The following is a 24,459-nucleotide window of genomic DNA, read 5'->3' on the forward strand; positions in this document are numbered from 1 at the left end:
TGGCATATGATCAATGATTGCATCATCATGGAGATTACACCACATCAGCATCGCAATGTCAGTAATATGAACATGGCACATCGTTCAAAAATTCACTGTTACTATCCAAAGATTCATTTCCAAATGTTGGTGAGCATTCCAGATGTATTTTAGAGTAAAAGTCTCCTCTACTCAAAGGCAAACTACATGACACCCGAAAAGTTCTGTCACGTACTTACTCATGCTGTTCAAAGACAGAATGGGACGGCTGGTTATTACATATTTTAAAAGGCTCCTTGAATAAAAGAAAATTCTAACACTGTATTTTGCAGAGAACAGCATCAACACAGCATGCTTACTGACAACATCAAAGAGCATGCTTACTAAACAACCAATGGTTGCTTGCAGGGAAAGTAGTACATTATTAGAAACTGAGGTGCCTTGAGAGAGCAAACATTTCTTACATGTTACCTCTGTGAGGATTCTTCTGTCATTCTTCTCCAGGGAAGATGCTGAAATTGGTGTGCAGGCAGTGAAAGCCGAGATGCAGATGGAGATTTGGAAAACAGCTTTGTTTTCTTGAAAGCCAATTACACTGCTCCATGCCACACTTCTAGAGGCATTTTTCTCTCAAGTGGTTGTGTGAATCGGCGATCGCATGCAAAAATATCAGGGAAAATTTTGTATAAGGGCAACGACCTTACTTCTGCTTCTGAGATTACCCAGATTTATTCTCCTTCAAGCACTACACAAAGCTGGGTGAGGGATTACTGCAATGAAACTGCACCATCGTCGCTAAGAAAATCTTTAGGTCCAGGAGTTAAAGAGCAGAGAAGTCAGTTATTTAACAAAATCTTAATAAGTTAGAGAAAAACTACCACTCACAGTGTATTATATTGACAGCTAGCCAAAATAATAATAATAATTCAAACTCCAAAAAATAAATAAATAAAAGCCTCGCTCCTCCTTCCTCTACCTCAGCTGAAAGCCACTTTCCACCCAATATCACAAATGTTCCTACACTGATCATCTCTGCTAGGAAATTAAGTTCCTGTACCACAATGCCAAACTCTATTATAATTCTAATAATAACAATGTAATAATTTTTATAAAATTTCAGAATTCTACTTGTATCCCAGAAGTTGATCCTAGAACAGTGAGATTTACCTTTGGCAATACAGTTCCTTTTAACAATCCATCTTTTGGCATTTGGTCAAAATGTTCATTAAGTGCATGTCTAATATTTACATAAAACTGATTGGAAAGATACATACCAAAATGATAACAGTGGTTATCTATGGGTGATAGATGGGAGATGAATGATTCTCTTTGTTTATATATTTTCTAAATAGAGAAGGAGGAACAGGAGGAGTAGGGGGAAAAGGGTAAGAGAGGGAGAAGAAGAAGAGGAGAAGAAAGAAAAAAAGATTTTCTGAACGAAAAACCAAACTTAGGTTAAAAGGCAAATGCAGAGCAGCCCTGAACAGTCAGCACGGGCTGTACCCTGCCAGGCTCCAGAGGGCGCCCTTCACAGAGACTCTGATGTCAGCAGTGCCCCCTGGCAATCCTATCTCATCAAAGTCCAGCTCAAACCTGCCCTCCCAGAAGAATACCTTCCTGAGCATTTTAGCCAAAATTCATTGAGTCCCAGTCACTAGTACACACAGCATTTAATCACGCTGTATTGTCATTAGGTCTATCTCTCAGCTGCCCTCTCTAGAGAGTAGCTCTTGAGAGCAGAGCCCACATCTCCTTCCTCTGTGGACCCTGAGAGCCTAACACAATGTCTGGGACACAGTGGAAGCTCACTAAATTTGGCTAAGAACATAGCACTTTCACATACTTGCCGAACACTGCCAATGCCAGTTCTACTTTATCTCAATACTGTGCCTGGTGGCCACACCAGCAAAGGCAGTGGTTAATTTCTTCCTCCTCAAGAAATCTGCTGCCCTTTTGCCTTTGAAGGAATTAATTTTTATTGCAGCTTTGTGGGGTCACTGATTTGAAATGATACTAGTTTATAAAGCAGATCAGCTTGGCAGAGCCATCCCACTGGTGACTGGGAGGGGCCACAGCTGTTGCCTAGTGGAAAAGATGCCTTTGGGGAGTCAGGACACCCAGATTCCAATCTAGGCCACGCCAGACTCCAAGAAAAGATTTAAACCAGATGATTTCTAAGAATAAAGCACTACTCCACAAGGCTGCAAACACCACAGAAAACAGTAAGTCAGGGGCCCAAGACTCAGAACAACATAAGGCCCAAGAGAGGTGATAGTAAATGACAAGAGGCGATTTCAGGTGAGCTGGTGACGAGGCTTGTGACGACTACAGCACTGGAGAACAGAAGCCAGAAAGCTGGGCGAGAATAGCCCCTACTCCTCAAACGACTTATCACCACCACCACCCCTTTCTCCCCACAGAGCCTTGCACGGTGCTGGAGGGGAAGGAAGGCTGGAAGAAAGACAGTTTAACACTAGAGCATTGTCAATAAGATATCTTAACGACTTACCTCAAGCTTTCTAGAAAATCAGTGATTTCAGGACAGGGATGCAGCTAATAACAAGTATACAGAGACAACTGATAAGAATTCACAGCGGGTCAAACTGTCTGTTAAAGTGTCATTCTTTTTACAATCCTCCTATGAGTATTTATAAAATTTGTTTATGACAAGGCCAATGTGGCTTGACTATTTCCCTAGCAGACTGAAAGTCTGCTGAGAGCAGAAACCATACATGCCTAGTTCATCACTGTGTTACCAGTGCCCAGCAGAGCACCTGACTCATAGTAGGCACCCAACCAGTATTTTTGGAATAGTTTATTTTTTTACAAAAGCAGTACATACCTTTTTGCACGTAGCAATGTTTTTAGAACAACTTTCTATAGGAGTATGCTTCTAGATATTATTTTTAAGGGTTGCCTAAAATTCCATTGTGTGGATCCACATAATTCCCTATTGTTGGATATTTAGGTTTCCAACTTTTCACTATGACACACAGCTCTGGGACGAATAATGGTTTTGATTATTTCTTAAAATAAACTCCTAAAAGTAGAATTGCTGGATCAAAGAGCATGTTAAATATCTGCGATCCCTCTTAAACGCTCCCCTCCATACATTTATCTTGAATGACAACTGTCATGAACTTTACGTAAACTACTGTGGACTTCTCAAGCAGAGGAATCTCCTAAAACAGGTGCCTTTGACATCAACAGCCAAAGCCCTAAACTGTCCTCTCCAGACCTATTTTTAGTGCCCATTAGACCCAGAAATCTGAGAAGCAGCATCTGCTCAAGTGGTCTTCTGCTCTCCTCCCATGGCTCAACCTTCTCTTCTGCCTCAGTGGAGGACAAAACCACATTGCAGCATCAGCCACGCCTCCCTCCGTTTTCTCCCACTACGTTAGCTTGTCTTCCATGATGCCAGCTATATCATTTTGCTTCTTTAATTTGCTCAGAGGAATAACTGAAGCTGTCCCATCCATAGGACACAGAAATGTCAAGTCCCATACAACTGCAATGAGGCTCTCGGCATGTGTCGACCTTCCCCCTTTAGCAAGTCACTTCTCATCAGTTCCTCTAAAACAGAACAGACAGCAATAAGGACCCTCAATGGCACAATTTAAACTTTTTATCCACTTCCATAAAAACAGACCTTTCAGAGATCTTCCTGGTGACTTTAATGATAGCTTTAGACACTCTCCCCAGAAAAATGCACACACCCAAAATGATAAACTTGATTTCAGTGTCTTCGTGAAACCCATCCATGGACCCCAATAAGAACCCCTGGGCCACTAACAGGGCCTTCAAATGACCAAAAGGAGACTCGAGAAATTCCTGAAACTCTTTGAGAAATTCTCACCACCCTGTCTCTGTTTCTAAGTCAAAGGGAGGGGAAAAGCTGGCCATGTTCAGGGCCCTATGAAAACCTGGAACGCTGCCCAGCACAACTGCTGGTTAACTTTTAGGGCCTTTCAAAGTAACTCAGGTGTCACTACACAAACAGCAGCAGTAAAGCAAATGGCAAATGACCAACATTTGACATTGTGAATGGGGGGCAGAACTGTTATGAGGCACGACTGAGGTTTGCCTCCTGATCACATGGCATGCTACGTATTTGTTGGCTTGATGACTGTGTCTGCCCCGTTACCAAGAAAACTCCACGTGGGCAGAGACTTTGCTTTGTTCACACGTATATCCTTAGCCTCATCCAAGTCAAAGCTGCTGGTCCCAACGATTCTGAAGGCTAAGGCTAGAGACTGAGGCCGTGCAGGAAGACTTCCACAAAAAGTAAGGACATACATGGCACATTGCGTGCCCTTGGATCTTAGGGTGAGAAGAGTGAAACAGCCAGCGGGGGAACAGGGACAGGCTCTGGGATAAGATCAGGTAGAAACACAAGGGAAAGGACTGCAGTCCACAGGGGGAAAAAATCTCAACACACCGTCACAAAGTTGGGTGCAGACGGACAGTCCCAGTGCAGTAGCTCCGAGTCTCACTCATGGTCCATCTAGTCAAGTGAATGGTCAACATACCACCCAGTGAGCAGAGAGGAAATCAGCAGTCCCTCCCTCTCAAACAGGAACCTCTGGGTCACCCTCTGCTGATACTTCCCAAGGTCACCTTAACAACCGTGGTTGCTGCCCTGCACTACCGGAGGCACATGCCACAGGCTTGCATATGACAAAACTGTGATGTAGTGGTTATTTTTCCCATTTGGCACAAGAGACAGCCAGTGCCCCCAAAGGGGTTTTTTGTTTTGTTTTGTTTTTTATAATTTTACTTATTTATTTTTCCCCTAAAGCCCCAGTGGATAGTTGTATGTCATAGCTGCACATCCTTCTAGTGGCTGTATGTGGGCCGCGGCCCCAGCATGGCCGGAGAAGCGGTGCGTCGGTGCGCGCCCGGGATCCGAACCCAGGCCACCAGAAGCGGAGCGCGCGCACTTAACCGCTAAGCCACGGGGCCGGCCCCCCAAAGGGGTTTAAACCTGAGTCCCCTACCCTTTCTGTTACTCCCCAACTGCTTTTGGATCCTGGGTCCTTACCTTCCCCAGTTGCTATTACTGAGAGGACCCTTTTTCTCCTACCATCACACAAGTGACCAAAGAAGTTCATTACAATCTCACAAGTGTGCCCAGGCAGCCAAGTCACACCTGTCCCCACCTGCTCTGTCTCAGGTCACGAGGGCAGCCTGGCTCGGGCTGAAGGCCATGGATTCTCCATGCAGGGCGTCTCTTTTACAACACCCTTCTGGTCCCGTGGCTTTTTCTCAGCATTTCAGGCACGTCAGCTCTCTCCTCCTCCACTGCCGTGCACCTTCACCCAGCCACTGCCCTGTGTGCCTCTGCTCACATTTCCCTCTCCCCTTCCGGTTTCCTCTGGAGTAATAAACTCGTCTTCTCTTTCGGCCTCAGGCACATCTGAACCCCCACCCCTTTTCAGACTTCTGCCCAAACTGTCAGCCTGCGTTTGTCAGCAGGGTAAAAAGCTATTGGAAAGCACCTCCCTTCCCATCAGCTGCTATTTCTCCCCACTTTCGGATTTCTCTGGCCTCTGCTACTGCCCCCACCACCAGGAATGGGGTATGGGGGTATCTCCCTCAGCCAACCCTCCCCACCTCCTTAGGGGATAGTTTTCCTGAGCTCAGTTCTCCACCACCCTGCCCCCAGGAATTTTTTCTTCTATCCCCCACCCTCACTTACCCTGTAACTCTTGGGAGCTCCACTCCCCACTTGAGCATCATCCACCCACCTGGCTCAGCTAAAGAGCCCCCACCCCACCCTAGAACCTGAGATTAGTCATAACAACTTCTGCCCCTTCACGGATTCACGTGGTATTCCTGCGTGAAATTCTTACAAGACTGAACATCCCACGTTTTGCACCTTTAACAGAGACAGCCTGCCAGGAGGGGCTCTCACAACCTGGACAACACGGACAGTGAGGAATCAGCTACCTATTGCACTTCTCTATAAAGCGATTTGGACATGCAACTAAATAGGATTGGGTAAGGCAGTTCTGAAATAAGATTCTCTTTATTAACAGGATAATAAACGACAGAGATAGGGAGTTCATGAGCCACTCTTTTCAGGTGTTCCCTAATCACAGGACTCACGGAATCTGGGGACTACATGACCGGGGGTCAGCTAATCCAAACTCTCCATTAACAGACAAGAAAGCAGAGGCCCAGGTTTGTCAAGGTCACAGCGTTGGCACACATGCCTTAACCCGCATGGTATTCCTGAGGGTATTAAGGAAGGAAGAGGGGAAGGCGGAGGGGGAGGACAAAGAAAATGAGAAACGCAAACCACTGAAAACAAACTGAAAGTGGAATTTAGCACTTTGCCAAAAATTGAGGGCAAATAAAATAAAACCTTGTTTTTAATAAAGAATCTTTCTTTAAAAAGCCAATTTACCTTAAAGATAGAAAGTCATTAATCTTCTGCAGGTTTTACATTCCTAGGAAATAGCTAAAAATTAGCCACACTTTTTAAGGACAAAAAAAGTAAACTGTCAAGTGCCTCCTATGACTTCCTAATTGGTTTTCAAGTGCAGTTCCAGGTCTCAGTTCCCCTCTGCTGGCCGACCACTTAGAGCACCCACCTTCCTGGACTCCTCTCTGCTGCCGGAGTTATCTTACTAAAAATGGAAACCCCAAAAATAAAGAAAAAAAAAAAATGAAACCAAAACATACCATGTTCAGTTCCATCTACACTATCCTACGGTGACCAGTTACCTTACTACATGTGCTGTCACATAGGGAACCTGCGGCAGGTGACCTTCTCTATCCAGCCCTCTCACCCCTGTCCCCAGGGTGCCTGGTGTGCAGCTGCCATACTGCACTCACCCCTTGGTGATGGCATTTATCTGTGGACATGTCTGGCTCTCCCACCAACCCCTTAGGGACCCAGACCCCATCTTACTCCTCTCTTTATCTCAAAGCTTAACAGGAGGTCTAGCCCATAGCAGACCCTCAACACGTGTTTACTGCCATTGTAAACCCCAGGTCATGAAAAGACCAGACATAGGGGGCCGACCCCTGTGGCATAGTGGTTAAGTTCGCGCCTTCTGCTTCGGTGGCCTGGGGCTCACAGCTTCGGATCCTGGGCACAGACCTACACACTGCTCATCAAGCCATGCTGTGGCAGCATCCAACATACAAAATAGAGGAAGATTGGCACAGATGTTAGCTCAGGGACAACCTTCCTCAGGCAAAAAGAGGAAGATTGGCAACAGAGGTTAGCTCAGGACCTATCTTCCTCACTAGAAAAAAAAAAAAATGGCCAGAGATGAGAACATCTCACATATGTGAACACGCCTCTCTGGCATCCCCAGTGTTTCCCTGGCAATCCCCCCATCCTCTCTGCCCTGCCACATCCCCTCATGAAGCAAACAAGTAATTCTGCCTGCAGAGGTCACAGGAGAGCCCTGACAACTAGCACAGGGAAAAATCTGGACCAACATTTGCTCCCAAATACAATTTGCTTGTATGTTCTCCTCTGAATTAATTCTAAGTCCCAATTTCCTACAAAATCTTTCAATCCTAAAAATTTTTCATTCTACAATTTTATGTGTAACATCGTCCAGATGGGGGAAATGCAGCCTCAATTGCAAAAGAGAAAACACTTGCTGTAATAACAGCAGCTCCCACTTCTTGAGCACGTCCTATGTATCAGCGCTGTACTAAGCATGGACACACAGTGGCTACTTTACCTCACAACAGCTGGAGACAGGTACACAGCACTTTTTTTTTTTCTTTTCTTTTTTTAAGTGCCTTCCTATAGAGAGTTTTCTACTACAATTAACCCAGTCAAATAAGATTATCTTCTGCCCCTCCACTGTCAGGCTACGTATCTTCATACACTTTTAATTTCTCTGTGCCTAAATTTTCCCAAGGGGATAAAAGGTAGACGCAAAGCCTTTTTGAGCCTATAGCAGGGAGTGGGGAGAGTGGAAAATAACAAGATAAAAACAAATCAGGGCGTCCTCCTAAGACGGGATGCATTAGATGGCACTTCATGCTTCTAATGAGTCTTGACTTAGATTTCCAAATTTTCTGTCCACACTGGGTTATCATCCATCTTAGCCATGTCAGAAACCCTGGCAAGCCGAGAAAGCAAATTTCTACTCTGCACTGGCTCAGACATCCCTCTGCTGGCCTAGATAAACAGGACCATGTGAGTTGAGTTTTTATTTCATGAGGTGGAAAGTATTCAAAATTTCTGAATCTGAAATCATCTCACCTGACTATAACTAACTAGAACTAGGAGCAGCTGGCCCCTCACTAACCTAAGTATTGCTTATGGCAGTGGTTCCCAAAGAGTGGTCCCGAGCAGCAGCCTCAGCAGCATCTGGGAACATGTGAGACATGTAAACCACCAGGCCCCACCCATGTTATTTGCCTCAGAAACTCTGGTGCGGTGTGGGCGCAGCAAGGGGTATTGTAACAAGCCTTCAGGTGATTCTGATATACAAGCCTCCAGGGCATTCTGAAATATGCTGAAATTTGAGAACCATCAGTGTAGGGTGATAAACCTTCAAGGTCATAGAAATACCCTACTGGGCTAACCTGTGTTTCACAACTCTTTACATAATTATGATGGCTCCTCACCAACAGCACCTACTCTGGTAATTTTTGCCAACTGGCAAAGGCCCCAAACAAAAAACTCCCTCGGGGCACTCCTACTTTGTTGGGCAAATTACCTGTGCCCCACTCTCATCTCTAAAAAGGGGATGATAATAATACCATCTCATAGGGCTGTCGCAAGGGTCAAGGACTTAGTGTCTGGCATGTGGTTAGCCCTCAACAAATGTGAATCCCTGTGATTACTACACCTTTGCCAAAAGGTCTAAAACAGAACTAGGAATACGGCAAAATGAAACTTGCTTCCTGCATACTAACAACCTGAATTCTATCCACTCCATTCCAGAGCCCTGACTGAGGACATCCAGGACCGACAGACACGTCACCTTGGCTGCACTGTCTGTCAAGCATTTACTCATTCAATCTACAACCTGAGCACCCACCGCACGCCTGGCAATGTGAAGAGAAAGTCCAGTCTACTGGACTGTGCCTCCAACAGGTCTTTCTGGACAAATGCCATCCAACTCTGGGACATAAAGCCTCACATACTTCAAGGGAGATACAAGTTCCTCAGGGGAGGAAGGCAAGAAATGTTAACAAAAGTAGTCATAAGAATAACTACCACTTATATTATGATTACCTTGTGCCAGGAACTAAGCATTAAACTAACATTAAATGTTATTAAAACTGACATTCTAAATGTTAATTTATACAGTCCTCACAACAACCCTGCGAGGTATCTGCTGTCGTTACACCCACTGACGAGGGTTAGGGAAACTGAGGCACAGAATGTTTACACCATAACTTGCCTAAGGTCCCACAGTTCCTAAATGGTAAGGCCAAGATGTGAACCCAGGCACCCTAGCTCGAGTCAGTGCCCTTAACCACTGTACTATACGACAGAGAGCTACTAGTTATCTAGGCATCTACTAGCCACTTGTTATCACTGGTCCCAAAACAATGATTTTTAAGACAATTAAATTTAGGCACAAAATCCATCGTCATCGGGTTCAATACTAGGCCCTCAAAGCCCTGGACAGAAATGTTAATTATACTTGGTTTCTCAGGCCCCTTCTCTCCCCCAAATCTAATTCTACTCAAGTCAAGTCAAAACTCGCACAGAGCAGCATTTATCCCTTCTCATAACTCCTCTGACACCACACCACTTAACCCCTAATTATATACCATATGTCAGAGTTCTCTAATTATTTCCTATATATTAGTCTTTTCTTCCCCACTGGACTGTAAAATTCTTTGGAAGTATCCGTACTTTCTGTGAAACCCCACAAAACTAGGTAGAAGCATGGGCTTGCATATGTAGAGTGTTACACAGTTAACTGGTTGGCTTATTCACCTCGCTTTTCTGACACTTCTTTGTTATCAATCCCTAAGAAGCAGAATACAAGTATGAAGTCGATGCTATTTAAAGCCAGCATTAGGGGAGGTATTACACCATCATTCACAGAGTGGCAACTCTGTTTCAAGATCTAGAGTCCCTGCCTCTCCTACATTACCTCCTTCAAACCTCTCATTTAAACCCCTCAGCAGCCTCGTGGGGGAGGCTATTGGGATCCAGTTTGAGGAAGGAGGGAACCTGGGGTTACGAAAGGTGAGAACTTGCCCAGTGTCACTTAAGGCCAGTGAATGGAGAGAGGAGATTGAAACAAGATCTGTCCCAAAAGCCACTACTCGGCCTTCCTCTAAGGTTCAGACTACGGAGCCCAGACTCAAATTCTCCTCAAAGTAACACATCACCTTTGTAAAAAATGTTATCATGACAAAGAAAATTTCAAACTCTATTAAAAGTCATTATAAAAAGATGGAATAACCATGTTCATGGATAGAATTACAATATTAAGATAGAAAAGCTGTCAATTCTCCTCATATTAGACTATATATTCAATGCAATGCCAATCACGTTTCCAGGACTTTTTTGATAACTTGACAAGCATTCCAAAATGTATATGGAAAGAAAACTCCACTAATAACCAAGTTCTGAAAAAGAAGAGCAAAGGAGGGGCTCACTCTGCCATATAAGACACACTACAGACCTATAATAATAAAAATAATTTGGCACAGAAACAGACAGATGACTGGAACAGAACAGAAAACTTAAAACAGAGACAGCCTCCCATCTCCCCACCCCACCCCACGAAGAATCTCAAATCAGTATGTTGAGTTAATGGGAACAGAATTTCAGTTTGGGGTGATAAAAAATTCTGGAGATGGACAATGGTGACCGTGGCACAACAAGGTGAATGTACTTAATGCCACTGAATTGTACACTTAAAAATGGCTAAATGGTAAATTTTATGTTACATATATTTTACCACAATTAAAAAGAAAAATCTTAAAAATCGGCATGTTAAGTCAAAGAAGCCAGACACAAAAAAGTACCATAATATATGGTTCCACTTATATAAAATTCTAGAAAATGCAAACTAATCTATAATGGCAGAAAGCAGATCAGTGGTTGCCTGAGTCTGGGGACAAAGGGAGAGAGGGAAGGCAAAAAGACCCACAGGAAGTTTTAGGGTGATGGAAATGCTCTGTATCTTGACTATAGTGGTTTCACAGGTATGTAGATCTATCAAAATTCATCAGATCGTACACTTTAAATGGATGCAGTATACCATACGTAAATTATAACTTTTAATAAAGTTGAAAAAAATAGACTCTTGTGTGCATGTGGGAACCTGATGTATGATAGAGGTGGCTCCACATTTATCCCTAAAATATTAGGGAAAGAACACATTATTTAATGATTTGGGGAAAACTGGCTCACAAAATGGAAACGAAAAAATAACACTGGATTCCTTCTTTACGCCAACCATTAAAATGAACCTCAGATTAAAGCCCTCATTGTGAAAGGTAAAACTAGGAAGCTGACAGAAGAAAACGTAGAATATCTTTGTAATCTTGGGGTAAGGAAGAACATCTTAAGACTCCTAACGTGCAACATAAGGCAAAAGTTAATGGATTTGGGCTATATCGAACATAAAAATTTCTTGAAGTTAACTACCAACAAAGTTAATAGACAGCAGAATGGGATTCATATCTAGAATATGCAAGAAACATCTGCAAATCAACACATTAGAAAATAACAGACTAAAGTTGGTCAAAGAAACTGTAACAGCTAAAATATATTAAAAGATGCTCAAATTCACTAAGAAACTACATAAATTCACATTAAAACAATAAGATGCCACTTTATAGGCATCAAATATTGGTAAAATTAGAAAGAGGGTTAATACTAGCCACTAGCGAGGATGTGGCGAATCAGGAATCCCTCGTGCACTGATGTGGGCGTGTCAACCAATTCAGCAATACTGAAGAATAATTTGGCAGTATTTAGTAAAAACAGGTGTGCTTGTTCCTTTTACCCAGCCAGCCCACTCCTGGGTACATACCCTTAGAGCCTGGTTCTCAAACTTTCCCATGCATCAGAATCTCCTGGCTGGACCTGTTAAAACACAAATTGATGGGGTCTGCCCCCAGTGTTTCTGATTCAGGAGGTCTGGGTTAGGTCCTGAGAATCTGCATTTCTTACAGTTCCCAGGTGATGCTGATGCTGCTGGGTGTGGACCACGTTGAGAACCACTACCCTAGAGATATTCTCACACACATTGTTAAGAGAATGCTACAGAATGTTCATCACAGCTTTGCTCATGGCAGCAGGAGTGGAGGCGACCTAGGTGTCCATCACTAGAGAAATGGTTAAGTAAAACTAATGGGTGCATAGCAGGCCAGCCGTACAAAGCAGCAGTCACAGCAGTGCACTAGATAAACCTACACTAATGTAGATCTCATAAATAAAATGCTGAATGACATTCTTCTGACTTTTATGAAAGTCTGAAAATCTCCATAATAAAAAGTTTTAATGTTGAACGAAAAAGAAACCGAATGAAATCTATAGCACAGCACCACTTACATAAATTGCAAACATGCACAAAATAACACAACATCTTTAACAAGGAAATAGACATACCCAAGAACATATCCAACACAAGAGAGAAGCCTCCTGTGGTGGAGAGGGGAATGTGAGTGGGAATGAAGGAGAAAAAAATAAAACAAGAAAGGGGCTTTGCACAGGAGAGAATCTTATGCCAAAAACTGAGGAATGTTAACTCAACCCTCAGCACCAGAAGTCTAGAAGGTAAAACCACCAAAGCCACCTCTAACTGCCTACTCACCTGCACTTACAGACAAGGGTTGCTTCGTGAAAGCCTCCAGCAGCTTTGCAGGCTAAGGGGCAGATCAGCGTGCCACTGAGAAAGGGAAGGGGAATCTTTCTGAAATACAAGTTTGGGGTGATTTCAGGCCCCCAGAATCCAACCTGCTCCTGAGCTCTGGATATTCCCTTTGACACAGCAACATTTAAAAAGAAGCTGGGGTTCTTGGCTTTTGGCAAAGGGTGTGTGTGTCTACATCAGTATCTGTGCCCCTTCTCAGTATGTGTCTCCGCATTTGTGTCTGGGGATCTGTGTCTCTCTCTGTATTTGTGTGTGTGGTGTGTTTATTTGTGGAGGTAAAGAGGTCTCCGGAGGGGAATAGAGCACTCCAGCGGAGACTGAGCCACACTTGCTGATCAGACATTCAATTCTGTCTTACTGAAACCAGAAGTCACAGTTACAAAAGCAAGTCATCTTCCTGGCCCCACAAACCCATCTCGTTCCCCTTCTTCACGCTCCCCTCCCCAACATCTAACACTGGTTCCCAACTCCCACATCCAAATGGGCTGATCTGAAATACGGTCCTCTGGTGGCTAAGCAGTCTATCAAAGTGGCAAACTTTACAGCCAAAACTCTTGGAATGTAGTAGAAGACAATAAATGACCATTTATATTCCTGATCAAGAACCTTTAACAGAAAGGCCAAAATCTTTAAAACCAGGCCTGCCATAACAGTTCTTCCAGAAGAGATTGCTGTGGCTATAGCTACCATGCAAACAAGGCAAAGAAGATCAGGCCTGAGCTAACAGCCGTTGCTGTTAAATAACACCATCTATAATCTGTCATGCCCCCACAAGGACACACTGGCCATATCTTTTTCCACTGACCACAGTTTACCATACAAAGTGGTGGGAAAGTGTATGGGACAATCAGAAAATAAAAAATCACCACTGATTGAATTTACGTGACAAAATGCAACAGATCCTTCTGGCAGCAGCTTTAAGTAAGCAAGCCCACGCCAGGAAAGTACGTCTTTAGGGGAAGAAGAAACAGTTAAACAACTGGAGGAAGGAGAATAGCGAAGGTAAAACGCAGAAGAATGAGCTGGCTGAACATTCAGACATCCCCCAAAGATGGGGAAGATTATCCCGCTGTGTGAACAATCTAAAATTTTAATTCCCAAAACACTGTTTTATCTTTTCTACAGCAACACTTTTCATTGGATGGTAAAGATTGAGGAATTCTAGAGATTTTTTTCCTGAAATGCTTTGTATAAAATAAAATTTTGTAAATAAAGCATATTTGATAGCAGCAGGGGCACTTTTAAGTTAAAAAAAAACGTATGACAGGGGCTGGCCTCGTGGCGTGGTGGTTAGGTGTGCATGTTCAGCTTTGGCAGCCCGGGGTTCATAGGTTTGGATCCTGGCTGCAGACCTGTGCACCACTTATCAAGCCATGCTGTGGCAGTGTCCCACACATAAAGTAGAGGAAGACAGGCACGGATGTTGGCCCACGGCCAACCTTCCTCAGCAAGGAAAGGAGGATTAGCAACAGATGTTAGCTCAGAGCTGATCTTCCTCACCACACAAAAAAAATTTAAAAAAAATAAAAAACTTTAAAAAAGAAGTGTGACAGCTATATATAGCAGTCTTTTAGATTTTCCTGAGATATGTTAGCAAAGGACAGCTATGTTTTTCCAGCTGAAGTGCAGAACCTGCCACAATTTGAAAATTAAGGGACTTAACTAGGAAAAAAAGAAAAGAAAAGTAAAAGAGTTGAGTTTTCAAGCTAAAATTGAATATCTACAGTCAACATAGGCAATAGTGACTTACGAAGACATACAAAGTTCTTTAAGTGTGAAAACTTGCTGACAAATTTCTGTTACAAAAATTTTTTTAAATTTCAGCTGAATAAGCATTTATTGAGTATCTACAAGTTAGGCACTGTGCAAGATGTTACAGATCCCCGAAGGAATAAGACACTGTTTTAATAACTGTGTCCCTTTCATGTCAGTTTAATCCATCCCTTGAATTAATTTCTTTTTTTGAAAAATGCTTTCTGATATTTGAAACAGCTCACTACCAGCATTGAAGACTTGCAGAAATATATCTTACTATTTTACTCAAAATGTAAATTTCTAGGCTCTGAAGCACAAATAAAAGGAAAAGACTATGTCTCTGCTTTACATATTGCTATAATTTTCTGCAGAATAACTAACTAGTTAAACTGTGCATGGTGGCAGCTGCCACCTCTGCTATCCAGCGGGTCACAGAGCTGGAGAGCTCAAATACATGCTACATAGCTTAAGAGAAGCAGTGAAGAAACCCAAAAGACCAGGGCCTCCAGACCTAAACAATGAGCAAGATAAGGAAAGTGAGCTGCTATAGGCAGAAGGCAGCTCACGGAGATTCCCCCAAAGCTGGCGCCTCCAACAGCAGGCATAAGCTGCTGCCGCCGGCTTGCTGGCTTGCTTGCCCAAGGCATGGCTTCAGAGCTGGAAGGCTGCCACTTGCTGAATCACCAAACATGCCCGGGCTTCCCTTGGAGCACTGACCAGACAGCGACCCATCCCCCGCCTGGCTTCTCTCATGGACATGCTACACCCCGGACCAACGAAACGCCCAGCCCTCTGGCGTTCTGCACAGGCCAAAACAGCCGCCAACCCAACCTGGTTACGTCTGGGCAGCCCTAGGCAACTCCCATCGCGCTGCTACGTCAACAGTCCCACTCCTCTCTTTCAGCCCACTCAGTCCCCCCTGAATGTTCAACCCCCAGTGCCAGGAAGCGTGGGGAGTTTACAGCACATTATGACAGGCACTTAGCACTTCCACATCCAGGCAGCCAACCAGAAACACCCCCAAATCCGCAAGCAAAATAACCTATCCAAACAGCTTTAGAGATCCAGGAAGGTAAATGTCAAAGGAACTAAAATAGTAGGCAAACCCCATAACATAGAAAATAAACTTCCCTTTCAGAAAGCAGCCTTCACTCTTGATTTCATAAGCCTGTACCCCTGAAGTCTGTACTGTTTGAAGGTGAAAAGAAACATCTGAGAAGCACCTGCATGGATTCTCTTCACTCCCTCTGGCCATGGCAACCCTCATCCCGATTTTTACTCGCGACTCCCAAAAGAAAAACAAGCGTTAACCAGAACGTGCCAGAGTGAATCCGTTGGCCGTACCAGGGCACCCAACTCGGCCCGCAAGCCCGAGTCTGGGTGAAGACAGTGGGAGAGACAGGCGCTGCTGTCGCTGCTCTGCCCTTGACAAGTCGCCTCGGAATCGCGGAGACCCCTCACTCATGAGGAGAGCTGCGTCCTGGAGAGACCGTCCAGTTCCCGGCTGCGCCGATGGCTCCTCCAGGCCTTAGCCCTAAACACCCTCACCCGGTGGGGGCAGCCCCGCGGGGTCTCAGAGCCGCCCTCGAAAGAGGCTGTTACGCGGCCTGGGGAGGGGAGCTCACTCCTCAGGGAGGGGGTCCCACCTGTTACGTTGTCAGGGGGCATCGAGGGCCGCGGCAGCGGGGATCCCGAAACCCTGGGCGCCTGGCCGGCTGCGATCGGGCCCCGAAGTACCAACTGTCACGCCACCGCCCAGGCCGCGGGGGTGGGGCTGTGATTTAGGGTCAGCCTCTGCGGGTCTCCGGACCCCGGTCGGGCCACTGCCCGAAGGTTTCTCGCCGCCCGGTTCTTCGGCCCTGCCACCGTCCGCTCGCTCCAACCCGACCCTAGGCAGTCTTCCAGCCCGCACGCAGCACCTCTGAGAATGTGTCCACTGACACCCCCGCCTTCCTCCCGGCCCCAACTTGGTCCGGGAGCCCAGCGGAGGGCCCGCTCCCTGCGAGCGCCCAGACAGGCTACCGGACCGCCCCCACGCCCACCCCCCGCGAGCGGCGACGCCGGGGGAGTGCCCGCCAGGTACGCGCGCGGCACCGCGCGGGCTGCGCTCACGCCCCCTCGCCCCGGGGCTGCCCGCACGCCGCTCCCGGCGTCAGGCCAGGCCCGCGAGGCGGATGTCCGATCGGCCCCAGCGACATTGGCTCTCTTACCCCGCCCCACGATTCACTTGCAACGGAGTCGCGGCAGCCGCCAGAATTCCTCTCGCCGAGCCCCCCACCGCAGAATGAAATCCAGGGCAGGGCAGCGTCGGGGCTCCGCACCCGGATCGCGCTCTCTGGCCGGCTCGCCGGGCGCAAGGGGAGAGCAGCCTTCCCTGGCCAGCCCTTCCTGCTCCCGTCCTGCCCGCAACCGCTGCCCCGGCCGCTGCCTTGCTGGTGCGAACGCTTCCGACTTGCCACCGCGAGCCTCCCGGGCTGCGGAGCATGCCCAGTCCGCGGCCCGAGCCGCCCCGGCTTCCCGCGCGACGCGAATCCGCTTCTCCGGGTGTTCGCGGCGGCCAGGAGGGCGGGCCGAGAGGGCGGTGCCCGCGGGGGGTTCTTCCCGGGACCGAGCGGGACCCGGGCCAGACTGCGCACCGAGGGGCAGCCGGGGTTTGGCTGCTTTTACTTTACTTGCAAGTAATCGGAAGCTCGGGAGGCGGGCGTTTTCCGGAACGGCGAGAAAGGCCCAGCTTGCACATTTTTAGGGGGCCGTTTAGTGAGCCGACAAGAGCCGAGTTTTACGGTCAGGGGCGGTATACTACTTGGGGCAGAGCCGGAGAGTTGAAGAGCTGGAGCTCTTGGGGACAGGGAACGCAAACTCGGCCTTCTGGAGACCGAGCTCGGGGGCACGAGTTTTCGAGCTACCCGAGCATTCTCTTCCCCACCGAGCCGAAGAGCTGCGACACTTGTGATTAACTCCTGATTGACCATTCACAAAAAAAGGCGGACCTGAGACTCTACGGCCCATTTTCAAATCTCTATCCACACATTTCCCAAACAAGAAAGCCGCCCGCAGAACGACCCCTGCGAGACCAGTCCGGGAGGGGAAGGCCGGGGAGTTCCAATCTGTGCTGGAGAGATTCAGGCCGCGTCACTGTCGCCCGGCCCACTTCGGGCCCCACCTCCCGCCGGCCCCACCTCCCGCCGGCCCCTTGGAGCTGCCGGAAAAACCCGGAGAGCGGCGCCCTGGGGCGGGAATACTGCGCATGCCCAGTAGCCCCAGCTGGTGCAGGTTGCCCGAAGGAAGGTTTTCCTCGCCTCCCAGAGCCTGACCCCTCTCCCGGTTAGGGGCAGACGGCGGGGAGAGCTGGTCTTTCGTGGCGGCGCTCTCCCTCGCTAGCCGGCCCACGCTATAACCCTGTGGCGGAGAGGCAGCCCCGCGCTGCGCCTCCCGCGGAGTCGAGGACTTGGCGAGGGGGAGGGGGCGCGCGGCTGTACCGCCGTGACACGTGACTGTCCGCGGCGCTTCGGGCAGCCATCTTCTGCCCAGCCAGCCGGTTGCGGGCGATCGGAACGGACCCAAAAGCCGGCGGGAGGCGAGCAGAGTGCCTTCCTCCCCGCCACGCCTTCACGGCGGGTTCCAGCCTCCGCTCCGCCCCGGGGCGCCAGAGTCGCTGCACTGGCCCTAGGCTTGCCCGGAGGACAGGCTCCCGTCTGGGCAAGAAGCAAAAGGCTGCGAAGTCGAGGGGGCAGGACTTCGGGGGCGAATGGTCTCTGCTTGTCCCCAGAGGCGAAAGTTGGAGAAGGGGGTCCCTTTCCGTAAAGCAGCGACACCGCTGCTCCAGCTGCCTCCCTGTTCTATTCCCGGCAGAGGAGGTGTGATGTGTTGGCAGGAACATCTGGACAGAGGCTGTCGCTCTTCGCTGCAGTGCAATACCCCACGGCCCCTGCTGGTGGGCAGCTTGCATGGTGATGTTAATAGCGGACATTGAGCTCCCTCCACAAACCACTTGGGGTTCCTCTGGTCTTAGGACTAGCCGCGTCTCTACCACCCAATAATTTGCTAGAAATGCACAATTTTGGACCTACCGAATCGGAAACTCTAGGGGTGGGGGTCCTGCAATCTCATTAAAAAGCCCTCCATGTGGTTCTGGTGGACGTTTTACTTCTTTATTTCAACTCAGCCTTAGGGTGGCCTACTTTATAAATGAGGCATTGAAATTTTACATAGTTCACCCTAAAAGACACTGAGCATTCGGGAATTCAAACCTCAAACCGAGGCAGTCTGCCCCAGTGCTGGGGGCGGGGGGGGGGGGGGGGGGGGGACGGGACCGGCAGGGCCTGGGGGGGGGGGGAGTGGGCGGGTATCACGCCCTTTGCTTGGACTTTTCTGGCCTTTTGACTTTTCAGGCACTATACTGCTTTTCTCAAGAAGATTTAAAAAGTGCAGTTGTCTCTGTAAGGGAGGAAGACAATTCCTCTACCCTTTAGGTCCTTCTGGCTGATCTAAGAATTTAATTAACATGAGATAGAGTAAGGGGAGAAAACCAAAGTTTAATAACATATATACATGGGAGAAACCCAGGAAAACTGAGTAACAGCCACAATGGCCAAAGCTGCCACCTTAAATACCATCTTCAGCTAAAGACAAAGGAGGATGTTGGGGGTAGTGGTTTGGGACTTCAAAGGGGAGGAACACAATTTACATGGGAGTGGAAAAGCAAATGCAGAACTTTGATAAGAATGGGCTGAGCAAGGATCCTCCCAGTCTACCAAAACGGAGAGTTATCCATGGTGATGGCCTGTCCTGGGGACAGGGCTTTTATCTTAAATTCTTTTAGACAGTTAGGGGGAAGGTCAAAGTTTCTTTCAGTCCTTTGTTCTTAAAAATAGTCAAGGCAAAGAGACACATTTTGGGGTGGCCAATTCTTGTACCCCCACATCACATATGGCTTTAAAATAACTGAAATTCAGTTCAACTACATGTTTTGAGTGTCTACTGAGGGCAAGGCTCTGTGGGTCATAGTAGCCCTACTGAGTATTTTCGTCAGTTTGCACCTAAGAGGTAAAAAAAAAAAAAGGCTTGCTTTCTTGTGATGTATGTTTTTTAGAGCTAAGGGAGTCCCAGAAGACTGCTGGCTGGTTTCTCTGGAGTGCTATTTATGCAGAATGTCCTCTAAGCTTTGGACTTCTGAAAGTAAGGTTCAAGTAAGCATCTGGTGTAGACTTGTGTCAAGGAGTCTTTAACATTAAAATGCTCTCCCCCGCCAAAATGAACTGAATTTTGCAAAATATTAACAGTTCTGGATTCTAAGTGGTTTTTCTGATACAGGAACCAGCCTAACGAGATAGGGTCCTCTGCAAGGTCCCTGGCCTGACAAGATAAGGCCCCTAACCAATCAGCAAGCTAGGAGAATCAGATAGAGGCCACCAGGATCCACATTCCACAGCCTCAAGACTTTCCTGGGTTTATACATGCACCCTAGCACCCAGGAGTTGTCTGAAGGTGACCCTAGTTCCATTACCATAGTAAGAATCACACCCAAGGGTGGAGAGCTAGCATGCTAGTGATACATGCAACACATGTGGTGGCATGTGGAACAATAGCGCAAGCTCAAGAAAACCCCGCCTCTACGTGCCATGACAAGGCAGCCCTCCCCAGCCTCTGCCTAATTAAAAGCCCCACAATCCCACTCCCTAACGAGCCAGTCACCTGCCCCTTTCCATTCCGCACCAGCTCCCTTGTGCCTCCCTTGTGCTCAGGCTAATAAACTTTTACTTTTCTACTCCAGTTTGTTGTCTCTCTTGATTTCTATCCTGGAGGACAAGGACCTAATGGGCCAGTAACGTTTCTAGGTGGCTCATTGTAATGTTCTTTTGTAATTTTCTGTATTTTGAAACTTTTCATAATAAAAAGCTTTTTAAATTGTTTTCCATGGGTAATATTTTTTGTGTTTGTGAGGAAGATCAGCCCTGAGTTAACATCCATGCCAATCCTCCTCTTTTTGTTGAGGAAGACTGGCCCTGAGCTAACATCCATGCCCATCTTCCTCTACTTTACATGGGAAGCTGCCACAGCATGGCCTGACAAGCGGTGCGTCGGTGCGCGCCCGGGGTCTGAACCCCGGGCTGCCAGCAGAGTGCACACACTTAACCGCTACGCCACGGGGCCGGCCCCACCCTGGGTAATTTTAAGACTATATATAACACATGGAAAACGAAAGGCATTAAAGTATTTCCACTTTATTCCAATTTCATAAAATAATTCAGAAAGAGCTATATATAAAGAAAAAAATCTAAAAAGAAATTGCAAAGGCAGTAAAGGAAATTCTGTATGAAGTGATTATAAGAGACACTTGAGTTGGCTCTCCTTGAAATTAAATTTAGTTATGGTCCTTAAGTCACTAGTGTGTGTGACCAAAAAAAAAGTTTTAATAAAAATAATTGTCCCTCTCGGGTTCACACAACCCTGAAGAATTTTACCAGTGAATTTTTTATCAGAACTTCAGTATATTGCTTGATTGTAAAATTTTAGGATTCTCAAGTACATAGAATATCATAAATTACATTGTTGTCAAGACAACTATGAAATAAAAATGAATCACCTCCAAGTCACAGTCTGTCATTAAAATATGTTAAAAAATAATACTAAGAGCAAATAGTTGGGCAAACAGTTCACTTGCCAAAACACCTCTTCTGAAGTAGGTGGTTTAGTTTCACATGAATGATTCTTCTAACTTTAGAAAGTAGCCTGATTAAAAATGTGGTGGTTTTATCCAGTTGACCTGTAAGCATCAGCCATCACCAGTCAAAGTCAAATAGTGCTCAAGAAGCAAAGAGGCTTCTGTGTGTTCACGCAGTTTGTCTCAGTGGAAGAATCTGGAGCCACAATGCTTGAGCCCCCTAAGCCCTTTAAACTCATCTGGATAACCCACAACCTCGTTTCCAAACCAAGGCTGATGAAAAAAGCCAGCTGCAGAAGGCAGGGCTGGTTCCAAGTATTTGCCCCAACACTTAGATCTGGTAACACTCAACCCTCAGTGCTCTTTTCTGTGCCTGTGGCTCGGATTCCTGGCTTCCATAAGTGCTTGAGTTCTCTTATTGGTCAACAAAAAACTGGAATTTATTTGAAGACACTGGGGTAGATCAGGCATGCAATTGAGGCTCAGGCAGAGATGGGAACCAGGAATTGGAGTATTGACAGGAACCCAGGAAATCTCCCTTTGTCTCCTCTGCACCTCTGTTGATTCTCTCCCCTACTGTCAGGCTTTTTCTGCCTTCAGTTCACATAGCAGGAAATGACCAGTTGAGAGCTCCCAAGTTTATTTCTCTTTCAGAGAGGAGCAAGAATGACTCCACCTATGTTTATTAACCCCTTTGTCTAGCTGAATCCTTTTTCCCCAGATTCCTGCTGTCCACTTGAACCAGTCATACTAATATTACAAGGCTCATCTCCAATTCCACCTTTTTCATAAAAGCTTCTCTGCCTTCCAGGACACAGAAGCCTCCTATACACACATTTGGCAGGTGTTTATGTTATATTATGTCTTTTACAGTTTTTTGTATGTTTCTTGCAGGTAAGTCTTGAGTCTCCAACTTACATATTAAATGACATATCGAGACTATATATTTATCCTTCATCTCCCGTAGTACCTAGCACAGGACTTAGCACCAAGTAGCCCATAGTAAATATTTATTGAACTATTTTCCCCCTTTTTACTTTTCTGTCGCTGCATTTTTGTTTAAAAAGGATAAACCACTAGGAATGGAAATGTCCTTGCTGTGCTGTCCTTCTCTAATTAGCAACCACCCTTCACAATCTGCTCTGTACATTTAAAAAGGATTTTGAAATGAGACATTTACAATTGGGCACTGACCAGGGTCTGATGAATCAATGCCATCAGCAGAATGCTGCACTGGCTGACAGACACAGCACCGTTGTCAAGACTTGCAATTTACTCCTAGTTCTTCAAATAGTAAATGTGTAACTCAGGGCAAGGCTTAATTATCGCCTCTTAAAATGGGAATAATATAACCCACTCCCTCTTTGCCTTTCATGGGTATCATGGGAATTAATTAGGTTTTTAATAAGAATACATGTCTATAAGTGTTTTATGGTTAATTAGAGGTAAACATAATGAAAACATGAGGTATTGTCATGGTGTTATGAATGTTTGTTGTTGTATTTAGCAGTCAGCTTCCTTCTAAACACAAGGATTATAGCAACAGCTGTAGTACACAAAATAATGAATACATTTTGGATCAGTGTCCTCCAACTATTATTTGCAAACATGTCCTAGATGGCTAAAACTAATTGGAGGGTTGAGACAAAAATGTCTCCCACATTAAAGGAGGAGAGATTTACATAGTGTGACCACCTGAATGTCACAGATCCTGCTTGAACTCTTCAAAGGCTTCAAAACTAGGCCGTGCAAGGGAGAACAGCAGCAACTGAGGCCTGGCACTTTTTCTGGAACTTCAACAGCACCTTCCTTGTTTGGTAAGATTTTGAAGAAGCATATCAAAATTCTTCCACCAGTACCTTTACAGTACAGCAAATAGGAGACATTCTCTCCCCCAAATTGAGACTTGGAAGAATAAAATACCATCATACCCCAGGACATGGCTGGAATAATTTGACCAAAGATTTGTTAAATCCTACGCACTATGATCTAGCCTAGAGTTTCTCACCCTCAGCTCTGTGGACATTTTGGGCTAGATAATTCTTTATTGTGGGAGGCTGCTGGTGCATTGTAGGATGTTTAGCAGCACTCCTGGCCTTAACCAACTAGATGCTAGTAGCATTGCCCCTCTCAGTTGTGACAGCCAAAAATGTCTCCAGACATTGCCAAATGTCCCCTAGGCAGGGAAAATTGCCCTCAGTTGAGAACCACTAACTTAGATAATGACTAAAGTGGGGTAACTGAATCAAAAGAAACTAGGATCTTGAGTTATCAAGCATCCTTCTTTGAAGTCACTCAGCAATTTTATATACTGTATTTATATCTTAGTATCCATATTGCATCAATTCAGCCAATAATTGTTGAGCTCTCAATGGACAAGGCTCAAGATCAAGAATTTCTGTGTATCCATAAGCAGAAATGGATGGAGTATGTTCTGTTTCTCCACAGCAGGCACATATGTCATTCTCGTCCTATTATTTTCCTCCTCATCAGGATTGTCAAATATGGCATGGGACTTCTTCTATATTAAGAAATTATTCACCATTTTTATATTAAAAACTTTTCATTATTTATCTGAAATTCAAATTTAACTGGGTGTCCTGGGGTTGATTTTTTTTTTCCCCCAAATCTGGCAACCCTACCCTAATAGACCCAAAGATTTATCCCTGTCTCTTAAGTTCTGGCTCCATAAACTTTATAACTTGACTTCATTTAAAATAATAAAGAGGAGTTAAAAAAAGACTTAAAAAAGAAAGAAATACTGATAGAAAGAGTGGCACAACTAAATTTGAGAATGGTAAATTTCCTTTGAGAAAAATGTTTATTTTCCTGCTGAAAATTGCGTTAAGTTCCTTAGAATCCATTCAAAGCCTGATGGAATTCATTGCCTGATTTATTTCAAAATACTTCTGATGCTCAAGGCTATTTAGCATTTACACAGCAAATGATGTTGTGCTAGTATTCTTGTTGAGTGAGTCAGCATGTGGGAGGTCATGCAATAAACTGACACAAACCCGTTGTAATCTCATAGGCAGGAAGAAGAGGAATTGAAGCTCAGACCAGCCTTACTTTTGCTCAGCTCACCTTCCCAATCACCTGGGAATTTATTAGAAATGCATATCCTTGGGCCCCACCCAGACCTACTGAATCAGAAACTCTAGGAGTGGGTCCCAGAACTTAGTGTTTTAACTAGCCTTCCAGATGATTCTGAAGCATTGTTCAAGTTTGAGA

At 45.8% G+C, this 24,459-nt stretch overlaps 1 protein-coding gene across 5 annotated transcripts in view; it reads right to left on the reverse strand.

The window, feature by feature from the left end:
- The window catches only part of SGMS1 (sphingomyelin synthase 1), a 281,381-nt gene extending 264,525 nt beyond the window's left edge, over positions 1-16,856 (reverse strand). For 3 of the 5 annotated variants that reach the window (XM_058543450.1, XM_058543443.1, XM_058543448.1), the window contains exon 1: positions 16,775-16,856. The gene's annotated coding sequence lies outside the window, so the exon portion shown is untranslated. Of the gene's footprint in view, positions 1-450; positions 4,887-16,210; positions 16,533-16,774 lie in introns of those variants that run through there. The other 2 variants (XM_058543444.1, XM_058543445.1) reach the window with 2 other exon arrangements.
- Positions 16,857-24,459: the final 7,603 nt, after the last annotated feature.

The sequence above is a fragment of the Diceros bicornis genome, chromosome 6, assembly GCF_020826845.1.
Source record: "Diceros bicornis minor isolate mBicDic1 chromosome 6, mDicBic1.mat.cur, whole genome shotgun sequence".
Classification (NCBI taxonomy): Eukaryota; Metazoa; Chordata; class Mammalia; order Perissodactyla; family Rhinocerotidae; genus Diceros; species Diceros bicornis.